The 14,800-nt window shown below is 36.7% G+C and overlaps 1 protein-coding gene across 1 annotated transcript in view; it reads right to left on the reverse strand.

Moving 5' to 3' along the window:
• Positions 1-13,607, reverse strand: part of LOC105388650 — a 41,901-nt gene extending 28,294 nt beyond the window's left edge. The window contains exon 1 of the mRNA XM_048623658.1: positions 13,339-13,607. The gene's annotated coding sequence lies outside the window, so the exon portion shown is untranslated. The remainder of the gene's footprint in view (positions 1-13,338) is intronic.
• Between the last annotated feature and the right edge of the window lie 1,193 nt (positions 13,608-14,800).

Below are 14,800 nucleotides of genomic sequence, written 5' to 3' on the forward strand. Positions count from 1 at the left end.
TACCATACTTTAAACTCGCATATGCTACGGGTGCCATGGGACGGTCGGCGCAGGCGCAGGTACCGGCTGGCTCTCTGTGGTATGGTAATGGCGGCCCACTCGGGAACGTAATCACACGTCTGTAATGACACCACACGCCCGGGCCCACGAACACACGCCATTCTACGGCTGCATCTGTGACTTGTGTTGTTTGGTTTTAACACAACAAAAACATTTTTACAAAACTAAAACTGAATTTAAAACTTAAAAGAAATTAAATTTCCTCGAATACCTGGAAAACATGGAATGCTCTCAGGGTAAGCCGTAAAAGTGTAGCTAGGGAATATTATAGCGTTAACCTACACAAACAGGAAACTCTGTACCGAACCATTACTTGCGCACAGTATTACAGCTTCAGCTAGATTTTAAACATTATATTCGAGTAAAGCTCACGATGTATTTTTGTGCCTCTCTGGCCTTGGGTACAATAATCCGCTGATTGGAATCACGAATTCCAACTTTTGTTTTAATTATTGTATTTTATGTGTCTATTGTTATGGTTTATTAAAGCTTAATTGAGTTTTGTCTAGGCACTCTATCTACAATTTTATATCAATTTAAGTATTAAAAATTGCCTTATGTTTACGTAAAGTTACTTCTTATTTTTTCAATTATTTTTTTAACCAAGGCTGCATAATGTTGTTGCATGCCTAATGATTTGAGAATTTAAATTTTATAAATAGAATCTTTGAAGATTTGCATTATTTAATATGTATGTAGTCTCACTCACCATAGTCACCATTATTGGCAAAACCTTTTCCCACATCTTCACAGTCGGTCTCACAGTCTCACATAACATTCGCGATCATTATGGTACGGTATTAAAAGTGATAATTCCTTATCACAGGGGACTTTTAAGGTACAGCGAATAGTGAAAGTGCGAGTTGACGGGTGGTCATCAGCAGTTTATCGCAAGATGGATGACCCATCAAGTCTCTACGAGACGCACAGTATGGCGAGCCATTAGTCGGTATGAGACGACAGTTGTGCAGACCAAATGGTGTTTAGCTGATCATTTCTAAGTTTAACTTTACGACTTTCATAAACATTGCTTATCAGTTGTTTAACTTTACGATTTTCTTAATCGTAGCTTCGTTAGTTAGGTATCATAGAGGTAGTTTATCGGTAAAAACGTGGTAAAAACCAATGGGCATATGCGTGATAGAATGGGCCGAAGTACTTAATTATTACTGGCACCTTTACATGTGAACTTACAAATGTAACATTAAATAAATAGGTAATTTTATTTGGAATTAATTTATTAATAACCTCCAATAATAAGTTTATTGGAGGTTTGAATTATATATTTGTGTTTTATATTCAGTTGAGTGTATAGGAATGGTATTTTTTAGGCAATAAGAATTTTATTGCCGTTGTAAACTATAAAGAAGATGATTATCTGGAAGATAACCGTTTTCATCGATTTATTACTTTTATTTATCTCTATCGTCATGTTTTACCGGTCGATACTGCTCCTTGGCCATTTATGTTTATAAGAAGTGAAAAATATACTTAATAAATTTATATAACTAGATCCCTATAGTTTGGTTTTTTGCTAACAGATGTTAAGAAGGTGCATTTTTCACTAACTACACCCTAAAGTATCCAATGAACCAACCACAAGATCCTACTTATTTACGTTAAGTAAATGAACAGAGAAACTTATCTCTACATTATTAATGAGAGAAATTGACGCTCTACAGGAAATCAAAGTAATAAACGCTATCGGAATCGGAATGTTTCACTTTTCATACTTATACAATCAAGTACCTACAATAAAATATAGGTTTAATTTCATTAAATTATTATGGCATCGTGATTGTGCTCATAATTGTGGTTTACTTAAGGCGTGAAATATTACAAGTACTTATAAGTATGGAAGCCCTAATCTCACGCAAACCTCAAACCTCAGTGTCCGGTGAAAGATGCTGGCAGTGAGGCAAAGCCTTACACAAGTTGTTCCATCCAGTTCTTACTAAGTATTACTAACACACAAGTACCTGTGCAAAATCTCTACAGACCATAGAACAACGCGGACTCTACAGAGATATCATAAGTACCTAAATGAAATAGATACTGCGTATTTGTCAAGAGGAGCCCTAGAGGATAGTTTTTCATCAGCCCGTACTTAGTTGCCCAGTATTTAAAGCCCATGGAGCACCACAACACTCTCTCCTGGGCTTTCCTCATCCCACCTGACTAAGGTAATCGATCCAGCTGGCTTGAGTGGTGTTTTGGTATCTTTTGTAGAGTTAAAGCTATTCATATTTATAAGATTTCAAAGAATAGGTACCTACCTATATCAAAGTTTAACGCTATAGTTACGGCGTCGTTAATTTCGTGTGCTTGGCTAATTAACTACAGCCTGCGGGGGCCGAATATCTCAGACTCATTACAATTATAGGAGTCGCTGAAATCTGGTTTGCAGATCAGTTCCAGCAGGCCACAACATCACGCAAAAAGTTTCGAACAGTACTTACTCAGCATTGTTTTACATTAAAATATGGAGTTGCGGCTTTTGAACAGCTTTAATCATAATCATAAACAGAAACAGACACAATATTAAACACATAATCAATGGAAGTGGCTGATGGTTGAGTGGATGGTTTGGTGATGAAAGTGATGATAATGTATAGGTTAACTCATTTCTCGGTTATCTGAAGATCGATCGATCCGAGGAACACATTACACGCTGGCTACTACGAATACTCTCAAGCCGCGGCGTTGTGGAACCGGTCCAATTTCGGGCGAGCCCCGCGGCTGCAAGAAGCCATGTTTTTTACTTTTACAATCTTCAAATGGAGCCGCAGGCAACCTGCGGAATGCTTCAATTGAATTACGTTACGATATTTTGGGTAAAATAGTAGGTAGGTAGGTTTTTAGGGTTTAGCATCTTTAATTCCCGCTCTTGAGCCAATTGCAACAGCCGTTTCATTCATTGATATCGTTTGAGCAATGGTACGTCTACATAACAGCAGGTCGGTACATAAATAAATATCACATAAGTATTCAGTGAATTCCAACCTAATTACGAATCAAACAGGAAAAGACAAAAACTCAGGAACAATCACGACTAGAATACTCAAGCAGGCTTGAACTAGATAGTTCGATTTCCTCCATTTCCAATAGTGCGGGGTGTGTAATTAGCAGATACGCATCGCAGGTGTGAACACGGCTGTCACGCGCGCGCCGGATTCCTCTTCCGATCTCAGCCGTGGACTTTCATACTGACCACGAGCACATGGTCTGGTGAGAGTACCATGGGCCTCGTCAATGGAAGAGGAATTGGATGCGCAAAGGAGATAGCACCGTTTTTCCGGATTTTGTTTTGGAGAATACATTAAACAACGTATTTTATGATAAGGTTACCACAAATTTAAGTAGAAATTTGGAATACATAACCAAAAAACATCGCTACAACCGCTTTTTTAATCTCCATTCTTACGCTTGGCCAATCATCAAACCGACGCACTTTCTTACGAAACCGTTAAGCAACGAAAGGGTCAAAGAGAGCATCCCTGCGCACGCCATCTCCGCACATGTCGCGCCGGCGGAGCGTGACGCGCAGGTGCAGGGGGGCGGGGGAGGGGCACGGGGGCAGGGAGGTAGGGGGCACAGGGCGCGGGACTGGCAGTGTCATAGTGGTACAAGTGTAGAACTAGTGATTCCATCTTGATGCAGGAAGGTCAAGAGCCATCTTGAAACTTGATATACATTGTGAATTTATCAGCTATTATACATATTTATGCTGAGTCTTAGCCTAGGGTGTACCATGTTCAGAACAAGATGGAGAAAATCTTCACAGTACTTACTACATTTTATCTGTAAGTTTAGATTAACTACTGTACTCTGACTGCACTGTGGTCCCGACCGTGACACGAGGCTTTGTTGCGACTCTCCCATGACTCACCTGACAGCGAGCCAGTCGAAGGTGCAAAGGGATTCACTACTTTCGTAATAGAAATAACTAGCTCATTTCACAAACAAGCTGAATAGAAGGACTAGCCGGAAAACTGAGCAATGACTAATCAGCACCAGTTTAATTTTATAGTTGGTAAATTAAACGAGAGATAAACATTAAGGGCGTCTTGCACAACAAAGTTAAATAAAATTAAATCTATGACCTCTTGCTCTGTCATTATACTGTCAGAGCAAGAGACAAACTATTTAATTTTATTTAACTTTGTTGTGCAAGCCACCCTAACATCACTTAGATAATATGCTAATTAGTTTTCACTATGCGAGCTAAGCATAATAAAGTTGGAACTCAATAGAACGGGAATATAAATTTAATTAGTGCGTAAAACAACTGGGACGGTTGGCAAAAAAAATAAAGCATTACTAGGCCGACCGTAGATAAAATTTCAACAGCCACGCATTTAGCTAACGTCATTAGATCATTACTCTACCTTAATACATAATTATTACCATCGTATGACTTCAATCTTATAACAACACGCGATATTTCATCATAATTGATACCAAATTACTGCCAAATTTTGTTCTAATTTTACCTCAGATAAAGAACCCTGCAAAAAAATAATAACTATAGGTAACTTTACCCATATAATATACCTGTCAGGTACACATACGAATGCAGTAAAAAAAAACACGGGTCCCTAACACTCTTCTTATCATTTAAGTTAATTCTGTTTGCATGTTTTTATACGTTGCTGAATTATTTCAGAAGTGACTACCTCCATCGACAAGCATTATTTGTTTTTCTTGAACCGGAAGCATGGCGGCAGATAACGGGGAATGAGAACCATCATTAGTGAACTCATTAACTCGACTCATCATTAATTATCGGGTTCACTCGTAAACTCGGTTCTCAGGTGTACTTGTGAGTGTGTGCTTCTTCACACCGCCGCCCCGTGCCGTCCTAGTGCAGTAAGATATTAGTCCCGCAAAATATGGAGCAGTAGACATATTTTGTATACTTACAAGATTTACATTGAATTATGATTGACAGAGAGTTACTGATATTATGAAAATATTGAATATAATTTCATTTCGAAATGTGCATTTAAGTGTGGTTGAAGTGAACTCGCGGGCTGGCTGGCTGAACAGACCCGCAGATTGTACCCACATTGATAATATTACTATTATTATTAGTGATTACTATTATTACCTATATTTGTCTAAAACTTAGACGGATATACATAGTACTAAAGCTCCCGTTTATGTGCTTACCTATTTACAAAGCTTTTAAATGCTCTAATGAAGTGATTATAGCATATTACAGTTTCATAATCAAAATGAAGCAGCCGAGGCGATAACATTCGGAATTCCTCCGCCGACCGTTATTACCACATAGAGATAGAGGGCCTCATTGTGCAACAATCCACAGAATTACCAACCATTTACATAAAAGCAAGCCCTTCTTACGATGGGAAAGTAGCCGCGATAAAAGAATTAAAGGGCTAGATGCCCTTTTTACATTATTATAAATGATGCAACAACATTATTCAAAAGAAGATTTGTTGCAAATAAATTGGTAGTCTCCGATGTCATTTTGTATAGGGTGACAAAATGTTAATCTACAACGGTTCACGGTCGCAACTATCTAAAATTCATAAGAGATTATAGTATCATAGACAGTAGCGCCACCGCCGCCGGCGCACTGTGTAACGTTGAATAAAACGGTTGTAATCCGATCTTTTAATCCTGTTGCGTCGGTAATGAAGTCAGAAGCGTTAAGTTTACAAATATAGGGCATTGTCGCGCCCCTCGCCGCGGGTTCAATCCCCCCGGCTTTGTTGTGAAGAGTTGGATAAATGACTCTGCGCATTGTTGCCGGTCGGTGAGGCCGCATGGTGGGGCCGGTGGCGCTGGCGGTGGGGCGGTGGGGCCACAAGTGGATGGGACAAGAGTGGTGCAAGAGTGCGTCAGTATTTACATATTTCCGTTACAATTCGTCCAATACGATTAGTGACAGATAGGGTTAGCGGGTGTTTTTATTTTATAGATTTTCATTAGTATATTATAATGTTTTGTCTTATTTACTCTGATAAATTATGATTAGTATTTTTTTCCTGAGTATAAAATTGTAAAGATATGTAATTTTCTTTTAAATAATACAGGGTGTTAACTAGAATGCGTTTGAGCGGGAAATGGGGGTTAGTATTAGTCTAACCAAGCATGTTTCTAAGAAAAAAAACATCAGAATCTCGAATATTTATGTTTAAAGTCTTAAGTAAAGTGGAAAGTTTTACCTTAATCAAAAACATGGTCACCCTACACAAACACATAACCAATGAGACATTCGATTGCAAAAGAACACACACTCTAAATTTGTTATCAACTTCACTTTTCATAATTTATTTGATGTAACTATGATTGTAATTAATTACACAGTAGGTAATAACAATTATTAAATAAAATTGAAATTATTCATGGTGATTAATGACATACTAATCAACAATTAAACAACTGATGTGCATAAAGTTTCATAGATCGTACAGAATATAATTTATGACTTTCTAGGAGCTCAGAACAATAATTAAACCTTTTTACTCAGAATAAGGTAAGCGTTTAGTATTCACCCTTGATACTTACCACGTTTTATTTTTCTTTTATTACCTAAAGATGCGTACAGACCGGCCCAACGAACGCCCACCGATGGACATTTATCATACATAATACAGGGGCAGATTGAGCAACGAAGGTCAACAAAACCCGTTCGTTGGCGTTCGTTTGGCCGATTTGTACGCAGCTAAAGATAAAAGACCACAATGCATAACAGGATGATAACAGGGTCTACTTCAATGACGAATTGGTTGTACTTACACTCGCTCATCTCGATTTGTGTTGTGTACTTGCGATTGAGACGTCTTTGATGACGAATAGTACGGAAATCCTCATAATAAGTATGGCCTCACTTTGAATACCAGTAGAATAATAACAATCTCGCGTATCATAACCATCGAGTATTTATGATAGTCATTACCTTCTCTGTGGATCTAGTCTGTCAGTCAGTCATTGTTGTTTACTTGTTTACAATCATTTTTTACAATTATTACCTAAAAGGGAAAAGGTACCTACAATTCTATCTTTTGATTACCAAGCCTTGTTCCTCATCTCGTTTTATGTTGTGCTGTGCTGTGAATACGTGTGACCTATGTTATGAAGCATAAAATGAAACTGTTCTGTATTCATAAAAGATAATTATTGTGTATCAATAAAGTGATACTTATGGAGTAAAATGAAATGTCTACAATGGATTGGGTACTTTGAGTACCCAAAATCTCGGTAGGTACCTTGACGATGTGGCTCCAAGTGTGGTGCTGATGCACGCATACTTTTTGATTGACCTTAGCTTTGATTTTTTTGGCCTTGACCTTGGCTTTCAAGTCCATGGTCATTCTGTCAAACGTACCTAAACATGAATAGGGTGACTATGAAATTTTAAAATGAACTAAATAAAACTGTTTTATGTTGGTCAGCTTAAAGCAAATAAAATACGTTTTTTAATGTCTTATCGTGTTCAGTATCATCAGCTGTATCTACCATTTCCTGCTCCAACGCAATCAAGTTAACACCCTGTATATTTATAGATCTATTTATTATATAATAATCTATTTATTTTTTAAACATTACATTTTAGCACAATTAATACAATTTAAACATTCAACAAAAGCTGCGAAATACCAAACACATAATATTTACAAATGAAAATAAAACATCCTTATAATCACAATTGACTATTCTGCACACTGTACTTCAAGTTTTGTCACAAACAATTGAAAAATCCAGTACCGACCCCATTATGACAACACACAGCAGTCAATCACCCCGACCAGCGCCTCCCCTCGCCAACAATCACTAACCGATCTCCTGACGATTCTATCTTAACAATTAAACGTCAGAGACGCGTACTCACAGGAACTATTGTATTTTAAACATTATTGCGTCGATTTTCGCCTGGCAGATGTAAAATCGCTAGTCATTAAATGTTATGACCCAACTCGTATTAACACAAAGCTATAAACGCCGTGCTGCATCTAGAGAGGCCGGCGCTCGTAGTATCATGGACTCCATATAGTAGCAGAAAAACACCCATTTATTATTAAGTTGTAAATGTCAATTGGATATCATTGTTAGGAGTCGATGATCATAAAATGATGTTTTTATGCCCTGCTGCTAGATATGTTATTTGGAATATCGGAGTTACAAAAACAGGCTACATGATAGAAATTTAAAAACATCAGTATCGTTCCAAGCTACCTACATATCATTATTATTATTAGATAAATTTATGATAATTATAAAGTGCATTGAGATGAAATTTGGCGTGGCGCCTTGACGTTCATATTTGTATGCATAAACAGACAATAACATTATGACACAGCTCTCAAAAATCACGAAAAACAAGCGCGAATATAGGTCATTAGACTAACGAAGCGCACGGAAAGCATGTAGGTATCATTACAATGCATACTGCGTCTGTTGACAATAGCTTACAATTTCATAACTAGTGATTTCGTCTCGCCGGGGACTCACTCAATGATCATTGTTACCGAAACACGCGACTTTGTAACTCGAGCTGAGGAAAACAAACATAAGCAAAACTTGTTGCCATCTGTCATCGATAGATGATTATAGGATGGGAATGGGAATGCGCAATTTATAATAATACATTTGCACTTGCTTGTACTGGAAGCTGGCTTGAATGTGACTAGATCTTAGTTATTACCTAATCATCTCATCACTAATACTATGTAAATATATCTACTTCTCTCTTCATAGCAATAGTTCTATCTGTATTTACAAGTCATTGGGCCATTTGTCGGGCATTGTTGACAAGACCGTGGTGACCTGCCGCCACCGGGTCGCACTACCGGTCTTTACCGATTACCGCAACATTGGCTACACCACCCATTGTTCCTGCGCGTATCGAAATATGTACCTTCTATACCTAAATGCTTTAATTCCTTACAAAACCAAAAACCACGCAATAAATATAATATGCAAATGCACCAGATACCTACTACCGTATACTAGGGGCCAGTAGGGGCTTACGATTCGTTACAGTCACTCATGCTTTGTATGAATTTAATATTGTTACCAAAAAGTGTCAATAAAATATTGTCAGTGTCAGGACTAGTCACGGCTGTCACCCCAATCAACACCCCTGACAGTCCATCCATCACCCCCTAGCACAGTCAATTGATGAACATAGCGAATCATTTTTTATTTCATCGTGTTTTGTATGGTATAAAACGATAAGTAAGTTTGTAACGATTTTTTAAAACATGTATTTTTACTTCTAAGATTAGGGTCATGTCTTTGTAACTCGAATCCGGCGCATGGAATAAACAAAAAGGTAAAATATAAAAATAATTATCACGCCTGCTTGATTCATTAAGTTTTTTACATCCGTTGATAGAAGGGGCGATATTGTGTTCGCTAGAAAAGCAAACAAAACGACGGAATTCCTTTTGGTCGGTTGATTTAATGAATTTCGTAGCAGGATGTGGACCCGTAATTTACGATGTATGAATAGAATCAGGTTTCACAGCAGTGGGGTTATGCTGTATAGAAAATGCTGCTAATTACCTATGTCATAATTTAGGTTTACTATTCATAGGATATAATTAATAATAATATGCATTGAGTTATATCTCTCACTTGAACTTGAAAATAAAACTAGGTAGGTTGATAATTAATTTCAGAAAGTAAAAATAAAATAAATAAAACCAAAAGTAGGGACTTGACTAGATGATAGGAAAAGCTCTTGCATACGAAAGAGTTCAACGCGGGTGCGCGCTTTCTCTACGCATCGCTAATGAAATTTATATATAATTCAAATATGAAAGGTCTAATCGTAACAGTAATAACCAAATTTATCATAGGTGTTCTTTAATATTATTTAAGGTTAAGTTGGTCATACAACTCAGGTAATTACCTACCTAAGTAAAAATATTTAGAACATGGCAACCGTAATTATAAATTCTCAATTGTTTATCCGAAATGCCCAGAATTAGTAGAAAGCGTTGCTCGTAAAAACAATGGTAAAACACGAATTAAGTCAAGAACAAGAAAGTCATTATCTTAATGAGCGATCGCCAAAACAATAAGTTTAACAATTTGAAGTTCCCACCGAAAAGTTGAAAAACCATGAGTTGCCGCGCTACTGGGATGTTTCCTCGAACTGGCGACAAACAGTTCAAACGATTCTCAAGCTAAACAAATAAGTTTTTCTTATGGATTTGACATATTTTGTCGTAGTTAGTTATGTGTTCGAACGTGTTATGTATGAGGTTAATGACTCCTTTGCTCCTGAGGTAGGCAAATAGCAATAAAAGTAGGTATAATATAAATAAACCTTTTTTTCACACATTACTAAATTAATTATATTTTATAATGGTAGTAAACAGTAGCATCCTTTCCTTAAGTAAAATTATTCATAAACATGATGGTTTCTTCTATCAGGGAAGCGTGCGCGCCGCGCCGGTATGAACAACAACTATGCGTGTTTTCTAACACTAATGTTCAAATATTATATTAACTCCAGTCATGCATATTTGCACTTAAAATATTTTAACGGAACCCTAATACTTTGTGCTCTACCCATCCATAAGTTACCTACCTAAAGTAAAGAAGGTCCGGCTGCTATTTTCTATAAAAACACTATTTTTGTCTCACTATCAAATAAATCAAAATTTTACATACATCATATATTTAAACCTCCCTAAAATATAGTTAACCTACATCCATATCGGATCCTCTATACTTATATGTAGTTACCTATATACATGGTTTAGTGGATGAGCCAGCTTTCCCGCTGATTATTAGGTAGGTATAGTTATCTATTGTTAAGGAGACCACACAATAGTGGTAGGTACTTGCTCTTACACCGATTACGAGTGCCTTTTCTCATAAAATCTGTGTCAAATGTAAAATTGTCACAAGAAGCATCGCGTGCGTGCGTGGGCGCTTTCTCGGCAGTTCCCAGGTTTGATTTTACGTAATTCCTTAATAGATTAGCGATTATCATTCGATCATTGATCAGTAATCTTTATTGACGTTCAGCTAATTGTTCCTGGTTTGAGATTAAAAAGCAGTTGGCATGCGTCGAACTACGGAAATGTTTAAAATATTTTTGTAGTAGATCGACAGCGGATTTAGAAATAAAATAACATTTACGTTCTGTACATTGAATTACTTGTATTATTCATATCAATCATTTTTTAATCAAGATCTCGTACTTGGAAGGGGTCGTGTCAGTATGCTGTATTTATTCTAATACGTATGTATGTACACGTAAATAATATTTAATTTACGTTAGAAGACCTTAACATTAGCTGTAATCCCACATAGTTCATAATTAAATGAACATTTCTTAGTATAATTAAGCGTCCATTACATAAAATTAAATGTATTTGCAATAAATGTAGCCTCCAAGTCAAGGCATAGCATGTGTGTAATTTCCTCTTCACTCCCTTATGTGAGTAGGCAGCCTTCAGGCCGCGGTGGCCGCCACACATCACACATGTTATTGCCGCAGTATGTAGAGCCAACACACACGCACACACAAAGCTCGTAATAGTACCTTACTGGTAGTAGTGGGTGGGTGATGGACTGATGGCCCACTTTCAGTACTGAAGACATTTAACATTTATCACAATCTCCAGCATTCAGTAAGCGTCAGAATTATAGAATGGCAAAAAGAAACAGTCAGCAAATAATGTCTATGTTTTTGTGGTAAGGCCTAAATAAAATAAATTTTAAACTATATATTATATTTTTTTTCAATGTCCTACTCATAGCACGCCAGGTGTCAGGAGGATAGTTCGCAAAATCGACCTTTTTTGTAGAAAAACAAATTTTTATTATATTTATATATTGTATGTATGTTATATAATATATATGTATTATTATATATGTATTATTATGTAATATAGTATGTACCTACCTCTGTTTAAGTATATTTGTAATATTTTAGTTAGTGTGTAGTATATTAAATAATCTACATTCCTTTTTAACATGTACACTGCACCCAATCTTAATCTCTGTTTCCCTCCATCCAAAGGTTGTCTGGCAGAGATCGCTTTTAGTGATAAGACCGCCTTTTGTACCCTAATTAAGTTACATTTTGTTAATTTTATTATTCTGTTTTGGTGTACAAATAAAGTGTATTCTATCTATCTATCTATCATCTGGGTAATCTTTACATTCTCAAAAATAATATTTAACTTTAGTTTTAAGAGTAAGCTAGCAGGTAGATTGCTTGAAAAATTCTCTAGTAAAATCGCCAATCTAACCTGAATAAGATTAGCGCTTGTTCAATTATAATAAACTTTAAAGGAGTCTTCATTCCTTCAGATCCAACAGCGAGTGCCGCGCCTGATCATAAATTGAAACTTGAGCATCTCTTCGAATAAGGCTCGTTTGCATGTTCCAGTCCACTCGCCGGCTCCATTACTGGCCGCTCGACGCTCGTGCGCAGGCGCAGAACTAATTAGTACGGACGGGTGAGTCCTTTACGTTCATAGCTATTATAATAGTTTATGTTCTTGTTAATAATAATCAAAGCTACTTGTTGTTTATGTTTTAATTAATTCGGTGAGTTAAAGAGGGTATTAAGTAATGCCGTAATGTTATAATTTATGGAAATGAAGAGGCGGATTATTCTAATATATTTACCAAAAATAGCGCGGTACGCTAAATTATACTGCTACCAGGCATACTATTATACTAGGTACCTACGTATCTTTATTTAATAAATGTAATTATTCATTATCTACTGCAATAATATCATCTGAGTATAGTAGGAGTGTTTGCGCAGTGGTCCCGGCTCGTGTGGCGCGGTGCGCGGGCGCAGCACTTTCCCTCGACTCTCATTTGAATACAACTCGAGATCGAGATATCTTCCATCTAACAATTACGGCTGGACAGACGCTTTTTGTACTCTCTTTAGATAGGCTTTAATTAAAATTGTGTGCGATTACAGTGAAGAAGATAGGTACTGAACATAGAGTTCAATTTGTAAATTTTCTATTTAAACCTGTGTATTTTTGGGTTATTATTTTTCTATTTAAACCTGTCTATTTATGTATTTTGTGGGTTATTATGGTTTCGTAGTGTATTAATAATCCAATATATTTTACTTACTTAGATAGATACACATAGATAGATGGTGAGCCAAAGAAAAAATTGTAATTACTTATAGCCAAAGTTTAAAAACATTTATAAATTACACAAAAAAGAAAGTACTCGTAGGTAGGCACAGAAATACCAGCACACGCATAAATTACAAACTAAAATAAACTTTTTTAAAAAGCAATAAAAACTTACCAGATGTTAATTAATCCTCGCACTCGTGCCAAACTTTAAACAAGACGAAACAAACACAAATTAATCACATTTTTATGCACAATGCACAAAAAACACAATTCAAAATCCACTGGCCGAAAACACTTTTTTCTACGCCGATAAAAAAAACAAATCCTTAAAAAGTTAATGTAGGAGCAGCGTTGTATCGCTCCAGTGCACTTGCCCGCTCGCGGCTCGTGGCTCGCGCGTGCGCTCTGCTCAGCGATGGTGCGGCGACTGTTTAGGCGCGGAACGAACCGAAAGGAGACGCCCGCGGCACCCAAGCTTTGTTATTATGAAACCCAGGCCCGGAGGTCACGGGACAAACATAATTCTCATGGATGAACCCCACTGAAGTTGAGGTAAAGGGTGATGATGATTTCTTTTGATAGAAAATTTTACCGAGAAACGTCAGTGCAGAATAACCCAAATAAGTAGTAGCAGGCTTGTAGCAGGCTAGATAGCTACGAGTAATTAACCTGTTAATTACTGAACTTTATTTTTCCTTAAAATCCCATTAATTCGGTTTTAATTTGTACTAAAATAAAATCCTTTAGTATTGTAGATAAATAAGGATTAAAGGAAACGCTTTTAATTTCGACAAGGCATTGAGTGCCCCCTCCCGGTCTATGCGCCGTTTGACCCCGCGAGGTCCGCGCCGTGCGCGTGCGTCGTTTTGTTTTTTTACTGCAAGTTTCGCGCCTGCGGCCAAACAGACAACGATTTCAAATTGTAGGCATCTCCCAGCACTTCTATTTATTTTCTTCTAAACCTCGACAACACAAAGCAATTCTTACGAATGGCAAATCGTTGTTTCTGCTAAAGTGTTTAAGTCAGTGTGAGAAAATTTGTGTTGTAAAGTCTGAAATGATTATTGAAAGCTTTTATCCTTTTGCGCTAGAAAACACTAACTTACGAAAGCTGCAGTACTGCAGTTTGTTCATGTCTTAAAAGTCCTAATAAAATTGGTATTTAGATAGGTACAAAGCATACCCAAGTAAAGTACACGGTTTTTTTTAAGTTTTTTTCGTTTCATATAGAGTATATTATACAGAGTAAATAATATGTTATTTATGTAATTAACTACTATGTAACTACCTTAAATAAATAAGCACAAAAGAAACCTACATACTCTTAACAGTAGTGCTTAGACTGCTTAGTAATGATACGAAACGGTTTGCATGAACATAGTTAAACATAAAAACCTACCTACCTTGGTAAATGTTTATAGTTACTTTATCTCGGTACTTAAATACCTACTTAAAAAGCAGTAGGTATTGTTAAACTAACTGTAAAGATCACTAGTTATAGTTAGTGAGGAGCTAGATCATGTCTGGTGAAAGTAAAATTAATGTTGGCTATTAAATTAATAATTGTTTATAACCGAGTTACTCACAGCTGTCAAAATGGTACCTAGTTCTAGTTGGGCACAGAAGCATGTAAT

The sequence above is a fragment of the Plutella xylostella genome, chromosome 10 (genome assembly GCF_932276165.1).
Source record: "Plutella xylostella chromosome 10, ilPluXylo3.1, whole genome shotgun sequence".
Taxonomy (NCBI): Eukaryota; Metazoa; Arthropoda; class Insecta; order Lepidoptera; family Plutellidae; genus Plutella; species Plutella xylostella.